The sequence below is a fragment of the Suncus etruscus genome, chromosome 2 (genome assembly GCF_024139225.1).
Source record: "Suncus etruscus isolate mSunEtr1 chromosome 2, mSunEtr1.pri.cur, whole genome shotgun sequence".
Classification (NCBI taxonomy): domain Eukaryota; kingdom Metazoa; phylum Chordata; class Mammalia; order Eulipotyphla; family Soricidae; genus Suncus; species Suncus etruscus.
The window spans coordinates 99,116,019-99,131,077 of record NC_064849.1 but is presented as its reverse complement, the minus strand read 5'-3'; positions in this window follow the sequence as shown (position 1 = coordinate 99,131,077).

The window sequence follows — 15,059 nt, the reverse complement described above, 5'->3', positions numbered from 1 at the left end:
CTGTCACCCCAGTAGAGAAACACACCAATTTAGATGGCAATGTGGACTTGAAGCCACATTCAAACAAAACAAATAACAGAAAGAGAAGTTAGCTACAAATAGCTTAGTAAACCTTCTGATTCATTATGATATATAACAATTTTCACAAATTTTCTTTTGTGTATTTAAAAATAATTTCATTACCAATTACCTGTAAACAAGCAGCATAAAATATATTATTTTGTGCCTGCCTGGGGCAGGCTTGGGAATGGGGGAGATTTGGGGACAATGGTGAAAAGAATTTTACATTGGTGGTGGGATTGGTGGCACCACAGAGAGGTGACATCACAGAGTAGCAGAAAAAAGCGTATTATGAGCACTGATGTAAAACATTGTCTTTAAATAAAGTAATTTATAACAAAAATTATTTTTTGCCTGAGCAATGGCACAAGAGGTAAGGCATCTGCTTTGCTCGCACTAGCCTAGGACGGACCGCAGTTCAATTCCCCTGGCGTCCCATATGGTTCCCCAAGCCAGGAGCGATTTCTGAGTGCATAGCCAGGAATAACCCCTGAGCGTCACCGGGTTTGATCCCCCAATTTTTTTTATTTGAAAATTTCTTCTTAATTTACTATAATGATTGAAGATTTGGTCTATAACTTTATAACTAATGTAAAATGCCAGGTATCATTCATTTAGAATTAGTAGTCAATATAGTTATATATCTTTTAGAAATGCTGGTATACTTCTATTATGAAAATGATGATCTTGGCTGCTAGGGGTTCCTAATTAAAAATGTGGCCAATTCAGCCTCAGTAGCACTGGTTTTCTTTTTTGGTGGGGCACACCGTGATGCTCAGGGGTTATTCCTGGCTATGCACTCAGAAATTGCCCCTTACTTGGGGGACCATATAGAACGCTGGGGAATAGAACCCTGGTTTGTCCTGGGTCATCAGCGTGCAAGGCAAATGCCCTATCGCTGAGCCATTGCTCTGGCCCCTGGGCACTGGCTTTCTCACTAGCACATTTCCCCTCTTCTTTGGCCCTGACCTTCTAACTTATAAATTAATTCTGTTAAAAGTCAGGCCAGGCCTCTGTATTAAAAAGGGCAGGCATAAATAAATGAATTAAATATATGATACATTACTGTAATAAATCAATATGTATAAAAAGATTAAGTGCATTTTTGAAAGTTCTAAATTCCATTAAAATCAGGTAAGACTTCTTAAACCAATGATTAAGAAAGAGGAGTCAAATAATCTCTAGGATAGGCAGCATACAAGGGGCTGATAGGATCTGTTAATTCTCTCAGTTTTGTTTAAACTCAAACTTTATGGGGGATTTTGTAGATGATGCTCAAGAGGATGCTTGGTTTCCACCCAGGTGTTTGAAATTTTACTGTCCTACAAGGAGATGGGAAAGGGCCCAAACTGAGGAAGACTAAACAGGCAGTACGCATTTTCCATACATGGTGTGTTCTGACAACTCACAACTTAAAAATAGATCTCTGTAAGGCAGAATCCTGAAGACATGCCGAATCTTGATTCCACATGTCTTGTACTCTTCATTTGTTTAGACATTAGTAGATTAAATGGAATGCCCAGGTATGTGAAGCAGTTATTTATTAGGTTTTATTAAAAGAACACAGGCATAGAGAATTATGAAATGATTAAGATTTAGAATCCAACTGCAGAAAGAAGAAAGGAAGGAAAGAGAAACACCAAGTTCTATTGATTGAGCTAAGTAATTTTAAATATACTTCTTTTGTTAGTTACCATGCCAGTCTTCTTTCAGTTCACTGTGCATTAGTTTCTACATTTATATGTTTCTCACTATATATCTACTTCCCTCAATATTTCCCCCACCCATCATAATATACCCTTTACCATGTTGTAAAATAAAGGAAACTTGAACAGTGGTGTTTAAATGCTTGTGATTCTTAATATAATTTCAGTTTTTATTTTGTAGACATTTAAGAAGTTCTTTTCAATGGAATATTCAATATTTGTGAGAATATTGACTTTAGTTGTTTTGTGTGTGTGTGTGTGTGTGTGTGTGTGTGTGTTTGAGGAGGGGCCCACACTTACCTGTGCTCAGGTGTTATTCCTGGTTTTATGTTCAGGGATAACTCCTAGTGGGCTAGAGGGACCATATGAAGTACTAGGACTAGAAGTACCAGATATTGAATCTGAGTTAGGTGCATGCTAGGCACATAAACTATCCATTATATTATTATTATGATCAACACTTTAGTTTTATTTTTTTGACTGAGTTCAACCTGGAAAATGTAATAATTGTGGACCAGATTAAATCTGTGAAAAACACCTTCATCCAAGATGAGATCTAGATCATGGTCAATTGGAAATGTGCACTCACACTGCTCATGTTAACTCTTTTTCCTTTATTATTCTCTTTCATATGAATTTTATTTTCATTTGATCAATATATCACTTATAATGAATAATATATCTTTCATGTAGCTGCTAAGATTTACTGAAAGCAATAACTGGAAATTTAGGATTAATTAATACAGTTCAGATACCGTTTTATGATAATTTTGACAAAAACCTTAAATATGTCAGCAATCACCCTTATTTTCTAGGTTATAGATAATTATAAAGCTTGCAATGATATGAGTTTATCTAAGTACAAATTGTTCATTGAGAAATTGGAACATTAAATTCTAGTGAGGCCGATTGTCCAAAATCAGAATTCATGAATGGCAGAGTTAATACCAGAATCTAGCTTTCTCAACTTCTAGGTCCAATCCTTATCCATTCTATCAAGAAGTAGGCAAGTTCCATAAAACAAAGAGACCAATAAGACAGTAACCAAATACAAACTACTGTTAAGTAAAGAATTGAGCATGTTACCTTAACTATCTCACCAAAGTATGCAGCAACTAGGGATTAGCAGGGCTAATTTTACTTACTTATCGGTCCAGGATTAGAGGCTGCTCTTGGAATGTGCAGCTCAGCATTAACATTGACCTTTATGCCTTATACCATAGTTTCATTGGGGCCAGTTACTCCACAAGGTGAAATAGCTTTCCACAAGGTTATTTATGAAGTCATTAGCTCAAATAAATCAAAGCACTCCAGGGGCTCTGGTGAAGTAGAACCCTAGACAAAAAATAAAACAAAAATATTTTATTTTCAGTAGAACTTATTTTCTCCTCTGTATCCTTATCCTCATTCTATCTTTATTTGTTGACCAATGAGATGGAACATGGATATCTGTAGGAAAAGAAAACTAGGAACTGGGTAAGGAGTACATGGGTGGATATTGGGTCAAGAGTTAGAATTGAAGACACATTAATGAACTTATAGTAAAAGTAAAGATATTATTGTAATAAGGCCCAGAGATAATAGAGTTAAGGGCTGGAAGGGCCAGAAGGATCAACTCACAATTTGAAGTTCACCACAAAGAGTGGTGTATACAGTTAGGGAAATAACTACACTAACAACTAGCATGACGATGTTAAAGAATAAGAGAATTTGGTATATATTTAAAAACGAAAATGAAAAGAAAAAAGAGACATCAATGATGAGGAAAAATGAGGTGAACTGAAATAGCAAACAGCACAAAAAGGATAACCACTATTGCTGGAAACTTAAAGACTATTACTTTATACTTGGTCATAAAAAATTGCTGATGCTTAGTTTGGGATTTTCAGAGAGAAGTTGGTAATAAAACTCAACAGAAGTCAGGTGTAAGTTGTATGCATTGGTGAGACACTTAGAAGCCTCACATCTCTTTTTTTTGGGACAGTTTCTGAATTCTTGCTGTGTACCAGGTACATGGTTTGTTCTTAACATTTAGTCATAAATGAATCGAAGCTTTTGACTTCCTGAATTAAATAATTATTTAGGCAGTTACAAGATAAATGAGTTATTTGTAAAATTCAGTATTCCTAAGTGCTTTGAAGTAGAAGGAAAGAGTAATGGCAATGATGATGGTTTAGATTAGGTCAGGGAAGGCCTTCGAGTTTTTGCATGAACAGACACATCTATGTGAGGTGATTACAGTTCCTTCAAATATCTTATACTAGGCACCTAATGTTTTAGACCTTGTCTACCTCCTCTACATTTCATGACCCTTTTTGTCTGTCATCTTATTTTATGTCAAAAACCTTTCTCTCTCATCATCTCAAGATGATGAACAGCTATATATATAAGCTTTTATATATAATATATATATATATAAGCTATACACTCATCAGCTATTCCATTTATTCCACTTCTATAGTGGTGGTAAGTTTTGGTATATCTCCTTGCATAGGTTACTAGATCATAACCATAATGATTACTTAAAGGGAACAGTCAAAAGTAGGAATAAAAAAAACCTACGCATTTCCTAGGAAAAAATAGAATGTGAACAAAGGCTGTTCCATGATCTTTAGTTTGCTCACTGCTTACAGAAAAATACTCACCAGAAAACCAGAGTCCATTTGAAATATTTAGTACAGGAAACTTATACAAGGAAGAATCAAAGTCATAGAAAATTTGAGGCCAAACAGGCAAGTGAGCCAACTTAAGGGCTAGTCACTATCATTATTTGTCTGGAAGGGGTGATGTTACTGTGCCTAAAAGACTTAAGTTTGGGGTTAGGACAATATTATAGAGTACTGTGCTTGCTTTGCATCTGGCCAACTCGGGTTTTATTCTCAGTATTTCATATAGTCCCCAAATACCAGGAGTAATTTCTTAGTGCAGATCTAGGAGTTAACCCTGAGAATCGCTAAGGGTGGTCCCAAAACAAAACCAATCAACCAAAAAAAAAAAAAAAAGAGTGGCTTGCAGCTAACCTGAGTAGGAATTATGAATCATGGTGTGCCTGTCTGATAGATTGTCAATGTAACTATCATCAAGGGAATTGGTGAAGTAAGAGTAAACCTCGGATTATCCCTGACTCCTTCCTACTTTTCACAGTGGTTTTCATCAGGTGTTGATGAAAACCAATCAGGTGATATGGAAGTCTGGGAAAGGGAGTCTGTAAGGGTCATCCTCTCTGCATTACAGAGATAAAGAACAGGGGGAAGTAAAAAAATCAACTTTACAGGAGGTTGGGACTACAGAGCCCTTTAAAAATGTTCTTAAAGATTGGAGAGATAGTCACAGGAGATAAGAGTAAAGTGCTGCAACTGTCAGGAGAGATGAAGTCATAAAATTTTCCTATACATGGAATCTATTATGCTGAGTGAAATAAGTCAGAGGGAGAGAGAAAAACGCAGAATGGTCTCACTCATTTATGGGTTTTAAGAAAAATGAAAGACATTCTTGCAATAATATTTTTCAGACACAAAAAAGAGAGAAGGGCTGGAAGATACAGCTCACCTCATGAAGCTCACCACAACAGGGATGAGTTTAGTTAGAGAAATAACTACGTTTTGAACTATCCTAATAATGAGAATGTGTGAGGGAAATAGAAAGCCTGTCTAGAGTACAGGTGGGGGTTGGGTGGGGAGGAGGGAGATTTGGGACATTGGTGATGGGAATGTTGCACTGGTGATGGGTGGTGTTCTTTACATGACTGAAACCCAAACACAATCATGTATGTAATCAAGGTGTTTAAATAAAATATAAAAAAAGGGTAAAGCCCTCATCACATATGGTCCCTTGTGAACCTCCAGACTTGATTCCTGCACACAGAGCCAGGAGTAAGCCATGGGTGTAGCCAATTGTATGAAAAGAAAGGAAGGAAGGAAGAAAAGAAAGGAAGAGGGGGGAAAGGGAAAGAAGAAGAGGAGGGAGAAAAGAAAGGAAGGATGGAAGTAAAGAAGGAAGGATGAAGGAAGGGAAATATCAAGCAAACAAGAAAAATGTTTTTAACCTATATGGTCTATAGATGCTCAATTAGGATCTCTAATATATTTTCATATAGTTTAATAAACTTTCATTGAAGGTAGAAATGATGGGTACCTTTCTGAAGATGAGAAAGGCCAGGGCCAGAGGGTTTGGATAATTTATTTATGGTCATATTCTAAGTACAGTAATCTAATGAGAAATCAAATGTAGCTTTGCTAGGTGCCAAATTAACTAGGTGTCCAATTAGCTAGGTGTCCATTAGCCTTGAGCCCTTAGGAGCTTGTTAAGGATGGGGGCCGGGATGTGTGTTCGAGGAAGCAGGCACATTTCCTTATTACTGAATTTCTGTTTTATTTTTCCTGGATCCCAGATGACTTTGAATGACAGAGGCATAACTACTATACTCCATATTATGATTAAAATCCATGAAAATATGATCATCAATTTAAGTTGACTTTCATTTCAGATATAATTGTTGCAGCTGGAAAGAAACATCATGCTAAGCCCTTTTCTCTTGAAAAGGGTTATATTTTTTGTATGGCATAGGTGAGCAAAATATCATTGCTTACAATTTGAGAGACCTAGGCCAATTTTCAGGGGTTGGGGTGTTTGCTCCAGGCAATGAGGTAAGACACTAAAAGGGCAAGGGTGGGTCTTTTTCTTTCCAGATCTCAGGTGGAGCTTCAAGGCTGACAGCAAAATCCTCCTTTCATTTATAAATGGACTATTTGCTCTGTAACCATCTGAGAGGATAAATATGGGATCCCACAGAAGCCACAATGTTATTTTTGCAGTGTCTTTTCTCATTATAACTTCAGCTCAAGTCTCTTCTTTCTTGTTCTCAACCTCTCTCTCCCTCTCCCTAGGGGTGGATGGGTGGAGCAAGGTTTGTTTCTCATGTGAATGCATGGACATGCGTGAGTGTGCATATGAATACACACAGAGCTAGTACTCCTTCTAATTGGAATTCTGGGGATAAAAATGCAAAGGCAGAGCCACTAAATAAGCTTTACCAGACACAGAGATATTTACAGCATAGTCCTACCTCTCACTCCAAGTTTTTCCCTACATGGAATGGTTCTGAAATGTGGTTAAAACATGACCAAATGCTATCTTGGAAAAATAAGGAACTCTAAAAAAATATACAAATTGAATAATGACTGTGTGGTTTTAGATAAATGTTCTCTTAATTATTTAAAGGACATCTGATAGCAAGCATTATTTTGGTACATGTAAGAGGTATTATCTGCAAATTACATTATCTGCAAGTGATATTTATGGCTAATTCAAAGGTCTGACATGCAGAGCTGGCATCACATAAAGTTAAGGCTAAATTTCAATTCAATAAGCAATGTTTTAGGTACATTTCTGTTAGTAGAAAGAGAATAATGTTTCTTCTCAAAGATGTCAATGTCTTAATTCCCATGAATATGTTAGGTTACTTAGCAAAGGTGAATTAAGGCAACAGGCTGATTTAAAATATAATCAAATGACCCTTACATTAGATATATTATCTTATACTATCTGGACAAACCTATTGTAATTTGCAAAGATACTTACATGTAGTCAAGGCAGTTTCAGAATGACATGGAGAGAGACTATACTGTCATTACTGGATCTGAAGAAGAAAGGGGACAAAAGGCTAAAGTAGGTAAATGCCACAGTAGTTCCAGTGGGGTCTGTGTAACATGGAGAAAGCCATGCTCTCAGACCTGAGGCAAAAGCTTCATGGAAGTTAGTCTCCTGGAACAGTCGCAGGTGGTCCCGGAGCAAGAAAATATCCCTCATGTCATGTACTGCTTCTAGGAGCAATGATGATTGTTTTTTTTACTCCATGTTACAGTAATCTGAGAACATTGGGTTCTATAGAAAACCCACAACATGATTATTTGAGAACACGTTAATGATTTTATGACTCACACAGAAACTTCTGAGAATGATTTTTTAGAAAAGTCTTTAGCAGAAAATCAAGGAATTTTGCTTAAAAGCTATCACTAATATTCTGTGCTTAAAAGCTATCATTAATATTCTTAAGAATAATAATAGTAAGAATCACTTAGCTACAACTTTGAATCAGTTATAAGTAGAAAAGTCTCTGATAGAAGAATCTAGGGAAAAGCCCATAGCATAAAACCTGACAGCAGGAGACACTTGAAGAACTGTTATAGATTCATATGAGAGTCCCTATAATAAGGCAGAAACAGATCAGGTAAAGGAAACAGGATTTCTTATGTTTCTAAGAAAAAGCAAGGCATGTGCTGGTTATATTTAATACAGGGCAAAAGATGGGAACTACCTATATATAGGACTAGACAATGACCCACTTAGCATAGGATTAAATACACCTGATCCTTTACCTTATACAGGAGTGTATGATGAGGCTGGTAACAAAGGAGTGGTATATGAAGGAAAAAGTGTCTTATTATAAATTGCCCTTTGTAGAAATATTATTAAGAGCACTGCCTCTTCAATGTCATCTTACTCAGGAACAAAAGGATTTACCAAAAAGGCAAATAAAGAAGGCTGTGGAAGGCTTGGACCAAAGCAGAACACGATTGAAGACCTAAACCTGGACCTCCAGACATAGATTTAAAATGGTAGAATTATAATATATTAAATATAATAAAAATCCTGCTCAGGCTCAGGCTGGTCAGGTTTCTAAAATCAAGTAAAGATTAACCACATTAACCACTAGTCTTAGGTCATATAGTTAATATAGACAATCACCAGAGTGCCATTGTTTAAAAATAGTAAGATTTGATCTGATTCTTGATGAGGTCAGCATGCTTAGAAAATTGTTAGTAATGTGTTGAAATGAGAAACCTGTAAATTGATGTATTTTGATTTTTTTTGCCAATATCCTGCTGTTAAATATATAAAAAACCTAGAGAAATAAATGCAGTTGCTCTGTAGCAGAGGCTCAAGTCAAAGCTCTTAGCCACTTTTCAGCACCCAAGACTTCGAGCCTTTTGTTAGACTGACCCCTTGCCCACTTGTCTTTCGAGGAGGACCCAAGTGCTGCCCTCCGATTGCTGAGCGGTGCTGCGGCATGTAGACAAGAAAACAAGTTAACTTCTAGAGCCTCCAGAAAGGAATAAAGCTACTGCAATTAGCTTGATTTCAATCTAATGAGATGGTGGTAAATTAGTTTTGTGGCAAATCATTGCAGCATCTATAAAATTGTAATAGATCTTCCAACTCTGGCTTTGCCTACAAAGCATGAACAAAAGAAGATTAAAAATATATCCATGTACGCTCATAAAAGTATGTTAGAGGTGCAGTAACTTTGTACACCAGAAACATATATGCTAGAGCTATTATTCTTGTTGCCCATATCGGTTATTAAAAATTAAAAAAAAATAATAATAATGTCAATATATTAGTTAGGGTGATTTTAGCTTATACAGCTCCAAAAGTAAACCCTTTAAAATATCATGGCCAAATATAATTTAAATTTATTATTTCACTTAGAGAAAGCAACAGATATTTTGGTTTGCAGGCCTTTCACAGAGTCACTGGAAGTAGAGACTTTTTATGTTATATAGCTTCCATTTCTTCACAGTCTTTGACATTCTTTCTATTCATTGGCTGGTGTGAAAAGAATCTATAGGGGAATGATATGGAGGAGTTCCGGAGATTGGCCTGAAAACAGAAAGTCATTTATATCTATGTTCCATAGAGAGCACTTAGTTAACAGACATATTTACTGGCCAAGAGCATGGTGAAATGTACTCTATCTTTGTTCTTGAGGAAAAGGACATTTGGAATTAGACTAAAATGTATCTGTTTTAGCCACAATTGTACAAGTATATTTTTCCAAAATAATAAAGATATGGGGGCAAGGAAAAGAAACAAACAAATTTTAACATAAAGCATGGTTAATTAAATAACAGTAAAACATATGATAGAAAAGCAGCTATTGCAAAACCAGCCTTAAAAGAAAAGTTGAAAGGTATACTTTAAGACAAGACAGGCCAACAGACACACCAAACTTATACACAAAGATGACATTAAATCCTATGACAATCATCTCCCTCAATGTCAATGGACTAAATGCACCAGTTAAGAGACACAGAGTGGCTAAAAGATGAATCCAACCTTCTGCTGCCTACAAGAAACACACCTGAATAGTCAGAAAAAACATAGACTCAAAATCAAAGGCTGGAGGAAAATCATCTAAGCAAATAACACCCTTAAAAAAGCTGGGTGGCCATATAAATATCTGATGACACAAACTTTAGACTCAGAAAAGTTGTAAAGGACTAAGATGGACACTTTGTACTAATCAAGGGATATGTTCAACAGGAATAAATAAAACTATTAAACATATATGCACCCAATGAAAGACCAGCAAAATATCTACTACAATTATTGACAAATTTGAAAGAGGGTATCAATAATAGCACAATAATTGTGGGAAACCTCAACAAGGCCATGTCACCACATGATAAGTCAACTAGACTGAAACCCAACAAGAATATACTAGCCCTGAAAAGAGAAATAGAAGACAGAGGCCTAGTATGTATGTATGGATACACTTTCCTCTCCAATGTACACAGGTCATTTTTTTCAGGATAGATCACATGCTATCACATAAAACATACCTCCATAAAATTAAGAGGATAGAATTTTTGCAGACTATCTTTGCTGATCACAGGGCTCTGAAATTAGATGTGAACTACAAAGAGATACAGGAGGAAAAACTTTAACATCTGGAAGTTAAACAGCCTACTACTGAACAACCAGTGGGTCCAAGAGGAAATCAAACCTTTTCTGGAAAAAAATGACAATGAAGACACAAACTATCAGAATGTATGAGACACAGCAAATGTGATACTGAAAGAAAAATTTATAGCTTCTCAAGCACACATCAGGAAGGAAGAAGGGGCAAACCTGAATAGCCTAATGACACAGTTTATAAAATTAGAAAATGATCAACAAAAGGAACCAAAAATAGGGAGACAGAAGGAAATAACAAAGCTTAAAGCAGAAATCAATAAAGTGAAAACTCAAAAAACAATAAAAAAGATCAATAAAATAGAAGTTGATTCTTTGAAAAAAATAAACAAGATTAGATAGACCATTGGCAAAACTCACAAAGAAAGAGAAACTTGATAACCTGTATTAGAAATGAAAAGGGGGGGGCACTCTGAGGACTTCAAGGGAAACTTCTCCTGTGCCTGTCTGCCTGTGTTTTTGAATACCTGAAGGTCTCCTCAGAGGCCTAGGGAGCGCACCCCCAAAAACCTGCATTTTGAAGCTGCCCAGTGAGTAAATTCTGGCTGTGGGGGTCACCGTCCAATAAACTGAGCTCTCTGGCCTGCGGAGGCTCTGCCCTGCTGTGCCTTTGTTCACTCTGAGGACTTCAAGGGAAACTTCTCCTATGCCTGTCTACATGTGTTTCTGAATACCTGAAGGTCTCCTCAGAGCCCTGCTCCAAGAAATAAGAGTGGATACACAGAAATGGAAACACATACCCTGTTCATGGATTGGCAGGATTAACATCATTAAAATGGCAATACTTCCTAAAGCATTATACAGATTTAATGTGATCCCCCTAAAAATACCCATGACATTCTTCAAAGAAGTGGATCAAACACTTATGAAGTTCATCTAGAACAATAAACACCCTCGAATAGCTAAAGCACTCCTAGGGAAAAGGAAAATGGGAGGCATTACTTTCCCCAACTTTAAACTGTACTACAAAGCAATAGTTATCAAAACAGCATGGTATTGGAATAAAGACAGGACCTCAGATCAGTGGAATAAACTTGAGTTCTCAGACATTGTCCCCCAGACATACAATTACCTAATTTTTGACAAAGGTGCAAGAAATTCTAAGTGGAGCAGGGAAAGCCTCTTCAACAGGTGGTGCTGGAAGAACTGGTTAGCCACTTGCAAAAAAGCAAACATAGACCCCCAGTTAACATCATGTATGAAGGTAAAATCCAAATGGATTAAAGACCTTGATATCAGACCTGATACCATAAGGTATGTAGAACAACACGTCGGTAAAACACTCCATGACATTGAGACTAAAGGCATCTTTAAGGAGGAAACAGCACTCTCCAAACAAGTGGAAGCAGAGATAAACAGATAGGACATATTAAGCTGAGAAGCTTCTCAAAGAGAGAGTGCTGAGAATACAAAAGCCTCCCACTGAGTAGGAGAAATTATTTACCCAATACCCAACAGATAAAAAACTAATATTCAAAATATACAAGGCACTGATAAAACTTTACAAGAAAAAAACATCTAATCCCATCAGAAAATGGGGAAAAGAAATGAACAGACACTTCATCAAAGAAAAAATTCAAATGGTTAAAAGGTACATAAAAAGATGCTCCACATCACTATTCGTCAGGGAGATGCTAATCAAAACAACTATGAGGTATCATATCAATCCACTGAGATTGGCACACATCACAAAGAAGGAAAACAAGCACTGCTGGTGGGGATGTAGAGAGAAAGGAACTCTTTTTCACTGCTGGTGAGAATGCTGTCTAGTCCAACCTTTATAGAAAGCGATATGGAGATTCCTTCAAAAACTGAAAATTGAGCTCCCATATAATCCAGCTATACCACTCCTAGGAATATATCCTAGGAACACAAAAATACAGTACAAAAACCCCCTTCTTACACCTATATTCATTGCAGCACTATTTACCATAGCAAGACTCTGGAAACAACCAAGATGCCCTTCAACAGACGAATGGCTAAAGAAACTGTGGTACATATACACAATGGAATATTATGTAGCCATCAGGAGTGATGAAGTCATGAAATTTTCCTATACATGGATGTACATGGAATCTATTATGCTGAGTGAAGAGGGAGAAAGACGCTGAACAGTCTCACTCATCTATGGGTTTTAAGAAAAATGAAAGACATTCTTGCAATAATTTTCAGAGACAGAAGAGATGAGGGCTGGAGGGTCCAGCTCACGACATGAATTTTACCACAAAGAGTGATGAGTGCTATTAGGGAAATAACTACATTGAGAACTATCCTAACAATGTGAATGAATGAGGGAAGTAGAAAGCCTGTCTTTTGTATCCTGGGCGCTATTTCTTTTGAGGTGCAGAAGTTTCTCAGTTTAATATATTCCCATCTGTTAATCTCTGCTTTCAGTTGCTTAGAGAGTGCAGTTTCCTCTTTGAAGATGCCTTTAGTCTCAATGTCCTGGAGTGTTTTACCTACATGTTGTTCTATATATCTTATGGTTTCGGATCTGATATTGAGGTCTTTCATCCATTTGATTTAACCTTCATACATGATGTTAGCTGGGTGTCTAAGTTCAATTCTTTGCAAGTGACTAGCCAGTTGTGCGAACACCACTTATTATAGAGGCTTTCTTTACTCCATTTAGGATTTCTTGCTCCTTTATCAAAAATTAGGTGATTGTATGTCTGGGGAACATTCTCTAAGTATTCAAGCCTATTCCACTGATCTGAGGGCCTGTCTTTATTCACCCAATACCCATCAGACAAGAGGCTAATCTCCAAAATATACAAGGCACTGAAAGAAATTTACAGGAAAAAACATCTAATCCCATCAAAAAATGGGGAGAAGAAATGGACAGACACTTTGACAAAGAAGAAATACAAATGGCCAAAAGGCACACGAAAAAAATGCTCCACATCACTAATCATCAGGGAGATGCAAATCAAAACAACTATGAGGTACCACCTCACACCCCAGAGATTGGCACACATCACAAAGAATGAGAACAAGCAGTGTTGGCGGGGATGTGGAGAGAAAGGAACTCTTATCCACTGCTGGTGGGAATGCCGTCTAGTCCAACCTCTATGGAAAGCGATATGGAGATTCCTCCAAAAACTGGAAATCGAGCTCCCATATGATCCAGCTATACCACTCCTAGGAATATACCCTAGGAACACAAAAATACAATACAAAAATCCCTTCCTTACACCTATATTCATTGCAGCACTTTTTACCATAGCAAGACTCTGGAAACAGTCAAGATACCCTTCAACAGATGAAAGGCTAAAGAAACTGTGGTGCATATACACAATGGAATATTATGCAGCTGTCAGGAGAGATGAAGTCATGAAATTTTCCTATACATGGATGTACATGAATCTATTATGCTAAGTGAAATAAGTCAGAGAGAGAGAGAAAGATGCAGAATGGTTTCTCTCATCTATGGGTTTTAAGAAAAATGAAAGATATTCTTGCAATAATAATTTTCGGTCACAAAAGAGAGGCTGGAAGTTTCAGCTCACCTCATGAAGCTCACCACAAACAGGGATGAGTTTAGTTAGAGAAATAACTACGTTTTAAACTATCCTAATAATGAGAATGTATGAGGTAAATAGAAAGCCTGTCTAGAGTACAGGTGGGGGTTGGGTGGGGAGGAGGGAGATTTGGGACATTGGTGATGGGAATGTTGCACTGGTGACAATCATGTATGTAATAAAGTTGTTTAAATAAAAAATTAAAAATAGAAAAACAAATTTAAAAAAAAGTAAGCCTGTCTTGAGTACAGGTGTGGGTGGGGTGGGGAGGAGGAATATTTGGGAGATTGGTGGTGGGAATGTTGTACTGGTGAAGGGGGGGTGTTCTTTACATGACTGAAATCATACAACTACAATCATGTTTGTAATCATGGTGTTTAAATAAAGATTAAAAATTTTTATTTCAACCTCCTATTTTCTAATAAGTTTTTTGTTTATTAGCAGCCAAAGGGTTTGAACCCAAAGCTTCATACGTGTTAGACATGTACACTCCTACTAATGAAAGCTTTCAAATAAAGTCAGAATTTGCCCTACTTCTAGGTTCTGTTTACAGTTTAATTCCTACAAGTACTGGACTAATGCCTTTATGACCAGTGATTTAGAATTGAGCACTTGGAGCCTGAGAGATAGCAAAGCAGGCGTTTGCCTTGCAAGCAGCCCATCTAGGACCTCAAATGATTGGTTCGAATCCCAACATCTCATATGGTCCCCCGTGCCTGCCAGGAGTTATTTTTGAGCAGATAGCCAGGAGTAACCCCTAGCACAGCCTGGTGTGGCCCCCCAAAAAATCTAAAAAGAGTACTCAAAGACAATTTTCCAGATTTGTGGTAAACTAATTTTTGATATATCTAGATGTATAAAGAATAGTAAAGATAGTGGGGCTAGAGCAATAGCACAACAGGTAAGGGTGTTTGTTTTGCATATGACTGACCTGCAGGCCTGCATTCATCCCATATGGAATCCCGTGTGGTCCCTTGAGCCTGCCAGGAATAATTTCTGAGTGCAGACGCAGGAG